Source organism: Chiloscyllium plagiosum, unplaced genomic scaffold (assembly GCF_037043375.1).
Source record: "Chiloscyllium plagiosum isolate Xiang-an unplaced genomic scaffold, Cpla_swu_hap1 HiC_scaffold_21, whole genome shotgun sequence".
NCBI classification, from domain to species: Eukaryota; Metazoa; Chordata; class Chondrichthyes; order Orectolobiformes; family Hemiscylliidae; genus Chiloscyllium; species Chiloscyllium plagiosum.
The window spans coordinates 30966005-30976883 of NW_028270159.1; positions in this window are offsets into that span (position 1 = coordinate 30966005).

The following is a 10879-nucleotide window of genomic DNA, read 5'->3' on the forward strand; positions in this document are numbered from 1 at the left end:
TAAAGCAACCTGGAACATGACTATTTCTAATGAAACCTTCTTAAATACTCTGGGATTGTAGATTATCGGGCTTTTTGCACTTTGCACCGTCAGCCAGAGATACCAGGTTCAAATTATGACCGGTCCAACTTGTCCATGCAGACCAGGTTCCTAAATTACTCTAGTCCCATTTGCTAGGATTTGGCCCACATCCTTCTAAACCCTTCCCAATTATGTACCTATCCAGGTGCCTTTTAAATGTTGTAATTGTACCCACCCCACCACCTCCTCTGGCAGCTCATTCCATACACACACAACACACTGCATGAAAAAATTGCCCTTTTTAAATCTTTCCCTCCATCCTTCAAACTATGCCCTCCAGTTTTGGATTTCCCTAACCTTGGGAAAAGACCTTGTCTATTCAGCCTATCCAAGCCCCTCATGATTTTATAAACCTCTATAAGGTGACTACTCAAACTCTGATACTCCAGAGAGAATAGCCCAGCCTCTCCCTTTAGCTCAAACCCTCCAGTCCCACCAACATCCTTGTAAATCTTTTCTGAACCATTTTAAGTTTCACAACATCTTTCCTATAGCAGGGAGATCATAAATAAATGTATTATTCCAAAAGTGGCCGAACTAATGTTCAGTATAACTGCAATATGACCTTCCAACTCCTACATTCATTGTACAGTACTTGGTTCTCATTGTGGGTGTAAACTGTAGCCTGTATTTGTTTCCTTAATGTTCACTTGTGCCAGCTATAAATAAAATCTTTTGTTTGGATTTGTTCAATTGCTTGCCTGAATATGATGTTCCCTTAATCTACAATGTCAAGATGAAGGTTTTTTACTGGGATTTGGGGCGACAAAAATGGACAGTCAGAAAGGGTCTTCAGATGGGACATATCAAAGGACAGGTAAAGTGTTTGGAACAGTGGTCACACAGGGACTAAGGAGAGAGAATGGAGCTGTATGTGTTAGGGAGTTGATAGGGTTGTTAAGAAGACATACGGTGTGTTAGCTTTTATTAGTAGAGGGATTAAGTTTCAGAGCCATGAGGTCATGCTGCAGCTGCACAAAACTCTGGTTTAGCCGCACTTGGAGTATTGTGTACAGTTCTGGTCACTGCATTATAGGAAGGATGTGGAAGCTTTGGAAAAGATTCAGAGGAGATTTACTTGAATGTTGCCTGATATGGGAGGAAGGTCTTATTAAAGACTGAGGGATTTGAGGCTGTTTTCATAAGAGAGAAGCGGATTGAGAGGTGACTTCATTGAGACATATAAGATAAATAGAGAGTTAGACAGGATGGACAGTGAGAGCCCTTTTCCGTGGATGGTGATGGCTAGCACGAGGGCACATAGCTTTAAATTGAGGGGTGATAGATTTAGGACAGATGTCAGAGGTAGTTTCTTTACGCAGAGAGTAGTACAGGCATGTACTACTGCCTGCAAAAGTAGTAGACACGCCAACTTTAAGGGTATTTAAATGGTCATTAGATAGACAAATGGATGAAAATGGAATGGTGTAGATTAGATGGGCTTCAGATTGGTTTCACAGGTTGGCACAACATCAAGGGTCAAAATGCCTGTACTGCCCTGTGATGTTTCATGTTCTATGAGTCAGCCATGCTGGCTATGTGTCATGGGCAGCATGACTTGGTTGCTGTTGTGCCATTATGCTGCCAGTGAGGGACAATGCCAGATGGTCAATGCTGCTTGTCCGTGTATATAGCAGCCTTTCAAAGATGTTCAGGCACAGGTTCTTTCAGCAGATACCTACTGTGTGGTAAGTTGTTCTGAGAATGGGGTATTGTGAGATGAGAATAGAATTGGACATGAGGCATCATGGGATGGAGTAGGTAGTTTGGTAAGATGTGGCCAGAAATCACACTAGAATTCATGGCATGAATCCCTCCAAAATAAATTCAACACAACTCAAATTTGGCCAACCAAAATGCTAACCCTGCCTCTCTCTCTACAGAAGTTTCTGAATTTGATGAGTTTCTACACTACTTCCTGTTTCAATTTCAGATCTCTAGCGCTCAAAGTAAATTGCTTTTGTTCGTAAACATAGAACAAAATATATAGAACAGCACAGCACAGGACCTTTTGCCCACGATGTTGTGCCAAGCATTTATCTTAATGTAAGATCAACCTAACTTATGCATCCCTCAATTTACTGCCATCAATGTGCTTGTTCAGCAGCCGCTTAAATGTCCCCAATGTCTCTGACTCTACTACCACCGCTGGCAGTAGATTTCATGCACACACCACTCTCTGCGTAAATAACCTACCTCTGACATCTCCCCCATACCTTTCTACAATCACCTTAAAGTTATGAGCCCTCATTACAACCATTTCTGCCCTGGGGAAAAATCTCTGGCTATCTACTCTAATATGCCTCTCATTACCTTGTACACCTCTATTAAGTCACCTCTCTTCCTTCTTCTCTTCAGTGTGAAAAGCCCTAACTCATTCAACCTCTCTTCATAAGACAAGCTCTCTAAACCAGGCAGCATCCTGGTAAATCTCCTCTGCACCCTCTCTAAAGCATCTACATCCTTCCTATAATGAGGCAACCAGAACTGGACACAATATTCCAAGTCTGGTCTAACTAGGGTTTTATAGAGCGGCAGCAAAACCTCGTCGCTCTTAAACTCAAATCCATGTTAATGAAAGCCAAAACACCATACACCTTCTTAACAACCCTATCAACTTGGTGGCAACTTTGAGGGATGGACCCCAAGATACATGGACCCCAAGATCCTGCTGTTCCTCCACACTGCCAAGAATCCTGACTTAACCCTATATTCACCATTCAAATTCAACCTTCCAAAATGAATCACTTCACACTTATTCAAGTTGAACACTATCTGCCACTTCTCAGCCCAGCTCTGCATCCTATCAATGTCTTGTTGTAGCCTGCAACAGCCGTCAACAATATCTAAAACACTACTGACCTTTGTGTCATTGGCAAACTTACTAATTCACCCTTCTATTTCTTCATCCAAGTCACTCATAAAAACTACAAAGCGCAGAGGCCCATGAAGAGATTCCTGTGGGATACCACTGGTCACCGATCTCCAGGTGGAATACTTTCCATCGACAACCACTCACTGTCACCTTTCGGCCAGCCAATTCTGTATCCAGACAGCTGAATTTCCCTGTATCTCATGCCTCCAAACTTTCTGAATGAGTCTACCATCAAATGCCTTATTGAAATCTATATACACCATATCCACTGCTCAGCTTTTGTCAACTTGTCACATCACATCCTCAAAGAACTCAATAAGACTTGTGAGGCATGATCTGCCCTTCACAAAGCCATGCTGACTATCTTTAATCAAGCTATGTTTTTCCAAATTGTCATAAATCCTATCTCTCAGAATCCTTTCCAGTACTTTGCTTACCACAGATGTAAGACTAACTGGTCTGTAAAGTATGAGTCAGGTTGACAAAATGTTTTAAAGGTTGAGATTGGGCCATTTGCATAGCTGGGAATTCTGGAGGAGATCAGCAGGAATTGGGAGTCAAGCTTCCAATTGTTGATCTCTCACTGTATTGTCCTGCCCCACATGCAGCAGATAACCATTTGTTTGTCAAATGGTGGAACATTGAATTCATTCAATGTCTTAAGTAAAGGTCTCAATAACATGGCAGATGCTAATTGTCAATTTTTGCAAAACCTTGGAATTTGCAGTCAAGCCAGCTCTCAGTTCTGAATGCAACATAATGTTCTCAACCATTCAGCTGTTTATTATAACTCCTAACATTTGATGTCAGAAATACATGAAAAAATGTTGATATCCACAGATTAAAGAGTATAGAATCTAATAAACATTGCCAGCAAAAACTTGAAACGCTACACTTAAAATGATCGAGACACTATGTCATCCTGTTTATTTTCTGTTCTTTTATGAAATATGTCTGATCATGTTACACAAACACAGTGTTCAGGAATGTGGGTCTATTACTAAACATGCCTCCTTTCATAGACTGCAGGAAATTTGTAAGTAAAAATCAAACTCTCCTAGATCAAAGTTTCCCATATCACCTCCTCTTGTCATTGCTCCTTCTGAGGGCACAGTATCTCAGTCAGAAAAACAACTGCATTAATCCTACAGTTGGGACCTCAGCCTTCCCCAATTCTCATCCCTCCCACCCAAGGAGACATGCATCAAGATATGCAGGTAAAGATTCTCCCTCAGGACAACTTTCCCACTTTTATCACCAGATGGTGCAATTGAAATGAAGTAAATGGGCATGGGTAAGATTAAAATGCGATCGAGCTGCTTACAGGCCTGAGGTCACACAATTCCCTTCTTATTGACATTCTGTCTCTGCCAATTCTGGAGCAGACAGACAATTCTGCTCTAAACCTACATGATGTTGAAACCGGCAAAGGAACATGTCAGTGTGCAGGAGGATGCCAGAAGAGGCCATGGTAAGTAACTTCAAATGTTTTTTTTGGGAGGATTCCTTTGATAGTTTTGAAGAGAAGAGGCGCCTTCCAGGCCTTGGAAAAATCTCCCGTGCCACAGTCTTCATTACATTGCCATCATTTTGGGATTTCCCCACTCACCACTAACCAGATAGACAGAAATATACACATTTAAAACAATGTCACAAGGAAAATATTTTATATTTCATTGGTATCCACAGGACTGGAGCACAATAAATGCTATTAAAACTAGAATATTTAAGTGAAAGATTTTCAGCCCTTTCAATAAATCTAATCAGTATCAAAGCCGGATATTGAATTTTATCTGGTATGTAACATCTTCCTCACATTTCTACAAAACAAAGATGAAAGGGTTATTTGCTGTCAGTAAGTTGTGCTTGCTATTTATATTTTATTATTAAGCACCAGAACAAACATTAATGGACTGGGCCGTTTATAATTGTGCATTTGTTTATCTATTTCTCATGTTACTCAGTGTTAAGCATCTATTCATAATAGGCATTGCCATTAGAATGTGAGCAGTGAAACAAAAGGAGATATTTAAGCCCATCATGCCTACGAAACACCCAAACTGGTAAAATACACAAATATTAAATTCTCCTCAAATCATATAACTTCAGGCTTGCCTGACCTTCAAGAAAAATGCTATTGAGCAAAAGTACAATAACTAAATACTGATCTGCACCTGTGCACTGCTGTCATATTGGTGAGTGACAAGTCAGCACCATTTGTCCACACTGCAAACAAATCTACAACTCTGAGTGATTTTTTTTATTATTGTGAGGAAAAAGTTCCATCATCCAGCAGAGACATCCAAACCTCTGTGATAAAATTGCAAAGTATGTGTTTATTTTCGCTGTCAGGTATTTGGTTAAATGGTCAAGTCAATGGAACTGTATGGGTACAAAACAGTGCAAGAAGCAAATGTGTATTCATTTTCTCATAAAGTCCCATTCAAATGGGATTGAATGCAAAATAATCTAAGTTCAGTTCTTCTCTCTTGATCTGGAGAAACCAAAATGACACCCTCTAAAAATTAAGCAATTACTTTTCTTAACACAGTATCTGGGTTCTGTTCCATTCACAGCTTTTAACTCTGTACACATTCTTTCTTCAGCAATGGAGTTCCTGAACTAGTGCTATGGCTGGACTAGATGAGATCTTATATCAGAGTTACTCTTCAGAGGGTCAGTGTGGACTTGTTGGGCCAAATGGCCTGTTTTAACACTGTGAAGATTCTATGATTCTATGTTTCTATCAAGCTATCACGACCACATTGGGTGTGCCTACAAAGTGGTCCATGAACTGCAAATGTTTGTAGATTGTTTGGCCCTCTGCTAGTTTTCTGAGTGTACCAGTTCTTAAATTAATCAGCAGCAAAGCTTTAGTTCATACATTCCTAATATATAGGGGCAGATTAAACTATTTGGCCCATTGAGTCTGCTCCACCATTCAATCATGGCTGATATCCTCCTCAACCACATTTTCCTGCCTTCCCCCTATAACCCTTCAACCCATTACTGATTAAAAATCTGTCTAAAACCTTCTTAAATTTACTTACTGTCCCAGCATCCACAGCACTTCGGGGTATGAATTCCACAGAGTCACAATCCTTTGGGAGAAGTAGTTTCTCTTCAACTCTATTTTGAATTTGCTACACCTTATACTAAGACTTCTCATCCTAGAAAGCCCTGCAAGAGGAAGCATCCACTCCATTTTTATTTTATCCTTGACTTGAATACCTCAATCTGATCTCCCCTCTTTTTTCTCAGTTCCAGAGAGTTTAGGCCAAAACTATTGAATCCTTTTTCATATGACAAACTCCTCATCTCTGGGACCATTCTAGTGAACCTGCTCTGAACTGCCTCCAATGCCACTACATCTTTCCTCAAATAAGGGGACCAAAGCTGTGCACAATACTTCAGGTGCAGTCTCACCAATGCCTGTTATAAACAAGATCAAAGATTAGTTCATGGCACAACTATTGTTGAACTTAAGTAAAAATACAAAGCAGTTATTAGTCACTGACTGAAAGGTTGAAATATATGTGGATGATAAAAAGACAGCAAAAACATCAGTCTACTGTTGTTGCAGGCCTGTTACTTAGAGTCATAGAATCATAATAGCATGGAAACAGACGATTCGGTTCAAACATAATCCCAAACTAAACTAGCCCCATCTGCCTACTCCTGGCCCATATCCCTCCAAATCTTTCGTATTCATGTACTTATACAAATGTCTTTTAAACATTGTAATTGTACCCACATCTACCACTTCCTCAGGGAGTTCATTCTTAAAGACTCTCTTTCTGAAGGTAAAGGTGTTGAAAACATGAAGTTAGAATTCAGCAGCTGTGGTGGTTTCTGTAATTGACTAATAGCAGGCTTTTTTTCAGGTGGATACAGCAGTAGAGAAGACTTTAGGGGAGAAGCAAAGTAGTTCTTGTTCCTCACTAGATCTATAGTGATGGCACTTAGGGGTTGCCGAACTCTTGATAAAATTATGGTAAATTTTTTAATGCTCCTTTCCATGAGTTCTCTTTGGCTGATTTAGATTTATTTAGATAAATAATTTATTTAGATAAATAATTGTTCAACAAAGTCAAGTCCCAATGCTGGAATTGTCTGTTGGAGGGGGAGGGGGTTAATGGGGTGAAAGGAAAGCTGGGGTCTTCCAGCTGTTAATATTTTTCAAGAGCTTTGAACTCCCAAAGCACCCATTGTGTTCTTCAAATCGAAGTGGAAATGTATCTGCTTGGGACTGATGTTGAGACAGTACACCAGTTTGTCTCCTTTTGACTCAGTGAATTAAGAAGAGCAATCATGTGACTTGGGAGAGTTCTCTTGTAGGATCCTGCATCCTGACCTGGTCTGGCCTGTATGTTACCCTGATGTGGTTGGTTCTTGACCTTTATTCCTCATAAGGCACTCATTCCAAGGATGGGCAACAATTGCTGGCCCTCACACTTAATTCGCCAGACTGTATCCAATTTCCACTTCCATCCTCCAATCAATTCTGATTTACAAATTGCAGATTGTGTCAGCATGTATCTTTTTATTTCTTGACTTGTCTCACAACAAGGACATTGTGCCTTTTTCCTTTTAAGCCACCACCTTCCCAGGCAATTTGTGGAATATCTGATGGGCTTTCCTGCTGTTGAATGTGCGTTGATTGATGTCGATGCTCAATATACTCCCACCAACACTCTCACCAACACCATGTCCATTGTAACTTATGCCAATAGGTCTGAATGTAGTCAGGGCAGCAAGGCCGTGACTAGTAAAATGTCAGCAGGTGCGTGAAGAGGCACTTAATTGACCACTTCAGTGGCTTGTTTGAACTCTGAACAGGAGTGTTAGCCTCCACGTTCCCCTGGGAAAATTCCACAACAACAGGAAGGTAGTCAAACCTAGATCTTCCTTTGCCATTTTCTGGACACTTGTCCCTCCCAGCACATCACTCAGCCCCTCACTAGAGGGGAAAATTCCAGCCTGTAGCTTATACCCGCTACATCTCATTGCTAGGGGCAGAACAGCTGATTGATGGATTTGAACTTTGCACTGATATTCTGCTGAAAAAGAAATCACGTAAAATAATCAGAAAAAATCACGTAAAATAATCAGAGCCCTTTCCATGATACATGCATAATGTTTGTTACATTTTATTGAACAGAACACAGAGAGGGGTTCTTAATCATATTGTCAAGACTCTTTTATTTACTTTATAAATCTAAACATGACGCAGATATTGTAATTGAGCTCATGCAGCTCAATAATTTATTCAGGTAGGTATGTGAAAGACTGAGTCCACTGTGCTGTAAGAAATATATGTTTTCCTCGCTATCTTGTAATTATGGTACAATAGCAGGCAGATATAGATATATTTCACTGTAGAACTAAATGATATATATTTTTCAAGTTACATCATATCATTCTGAACAACCATCCCTCATTTTGCCTCAAAACACCTCGGGCTAAACAGAGGGGAAATCCTTTTGGGTTCCTAATCCTTAATGCTGTCTGGTGATCCTGCAGGAAAGTGCCAATGTGCTGCCACTTGGGTGAGGTAAGGGAAATGCCTGCATTGGTGGATTGACATACCACAAACATGATTTGTCACCATTGGAACAAAGTTGAGAAAAATTACGACTGCTGTTTTTGAAGAGTTCCTGTCATGGCATTTTCCAAAGCACGGGGAGCTTATTGCAAAACTGTTCATAATGTTAAACATGAGCTTTAAAGCTTCAAACATCCTTTTTGAAAATTAACACTCAACCCAGATTCCAAAACTTAAATATTAAATTAATTCAAATTCATTCTAAACGTCCTAGCTAATGACAATGAAATAATTATAGGTGAATTATGTTCACTGTCTCAACTCTTTCAGTCAGAAATCGAAAGCAACCTTTGACTGTTGCTACGAGCACATGATGACTTACAGCCCACCAAGTTTCAAAAGGTCAAACCACTGCATCCTGCTCCTTACCCAAAGGAGAACTTGAGCTAGATCATACACTGCAAACACAATGGTTAGAGAAGTGCCACAAGAACATTGTCTTTGATGTGCACAGCACATGCTCCACTAGCACTAGGGTGGAGCATGGAAATATTGCTTTTCTACCATGGTGAATCCAATTTGTTTGCACAATGGATATAGGTGAAAATATTACCCAATCGGTCATTCTGGGAATATTATGATGAAATACTTCTTGATAGAGGTGGATGGTGCTGGTGGGGAACTGCTTCATCTCTGGCCTGGTGGGATTTGCTTCTTATTCACTTATGGAATGTGTGGGCATTGCTGGTTGGGCCAGAGTATATCACATTTTCCCAGTAATCCTAGAGAAGGTGGTGGTGAGCTGCCATCTTCAAGCATTGTAGCCCATGTGCTATAGATAGAATCATAATGCCATTAGAGAGAGTTTTCATCCAGTGACACTGAAGGAATGGTGATATATTTCCAAATCAAGATGGCGAGTGATTTGGAAGAAAACTTGCAGCTGGTGGTGTCTGGTGACCTTGTCCATTTAGGTGGAAGTGGTTATGGGTTCCGAAGGTGCTGTCTTGATGACTTTCTGCACTTCATATTGTCGAGGGTACACATTGTTGCTACTGGGCATTGGTGGTGAGGGAGTGGATGTTTGTGTAGATGGTCTCAATGAAGTGGGCTGTTTTGTCCTGGATGGTTTCAAACTTCCTGGGTTTTATTGCATTCATCCAGCCAATTGGCAAGTATTCTATCACACTCTTGACTTGTGTCTTGTAGTTGGTGGACAGGCTTTGAGGAGTCAGGAGGTGAGTTACTCACTGCAGTATTCCTGGCTCTAGTAGGCACTATATTTATATCGCTAGTTCAGTTCAGTTTCTGGTTCATAGTAATGCCCAAGATGTTGTTAGTAGAGGCTTTAGTATTAGTAACACCATTGAATGACAAGCAGCGGTGGTTAGATTGTCACTTACTGGAGATGGTCTTTGCCTAGCAAATATGTGGCATAGACAGGATGCAGAGCTGGGCTGAGAAATGGCAGATGGAGTTCAACCTGGATAAATTCGAAGTGATGCTTATTGGAAGGTCGAACTTGAATGCTGAATAATAGGATTAAATACAGGATTCTTGGCAGTGTGGAGGAACAGAGGGATCTGGTTGTGCAAGTACAGAGATCAAAGTTGCCACCCAAGTGGATAGGGTTGTTAAGAAAGCATATGGTGTTTTGGCTTTCATTAACAGAGAGATCGAGTTTAAGAGCCGCGAGGTTTTGCTGCAGCTCTACAAGTCCCTGGTGAAACCACATTTGGAATATTGTGTTCAGTTCTGGTCGCCTTACAATAGGAAAGATACAGAGGCTTTAGAGAGGGTACAAAGAAGGTTTACCAGGATGCTGCCTGGACTGGAGGGCTTGCCTTATGAAGAAAGTTTGAATAAGCTTGGACTTTTCTCTCTGGAGAGAAGGACGAAGAGAGGAGATCTGATCGAGGTGTACAAAATAATGAGAGGAATAGATAGAGTCAATAGCCAGAGACTTTTCCCCAGAGCAGGATTGACTGATACAAGAAGTCATAGTTTGAAGATATTAGGAGGAAGGTATAAAGGAGACATCAGAGGTAGGTTCTTTACGCAGAGAGTTGTGAATGCATGGAATGCATTGCCAGCTGTGGTGGTGGAAGCGAAGTCATTGGGGACATTTAAGCGACTGCTGGACATGCACATGGATAGCAGTGAGTTGAGGGGTGTGTAGGTTAAGTTACAATATTTTACATTAGGATTAAGTCTCGGCACAACATCATGGGCCTAAGGGACTGTTCTGTGCTGTACTTTTCTATGTTCTAAGTTCTATAAGTGTCCCTTGCCATTTTTCCCCAAGCCTGGATCTTGTTCTGGTCTCGCTGCATTTGGATATGGTTTGCTGCAGTGTCTGAGGAGTCAGAAATGGGTCT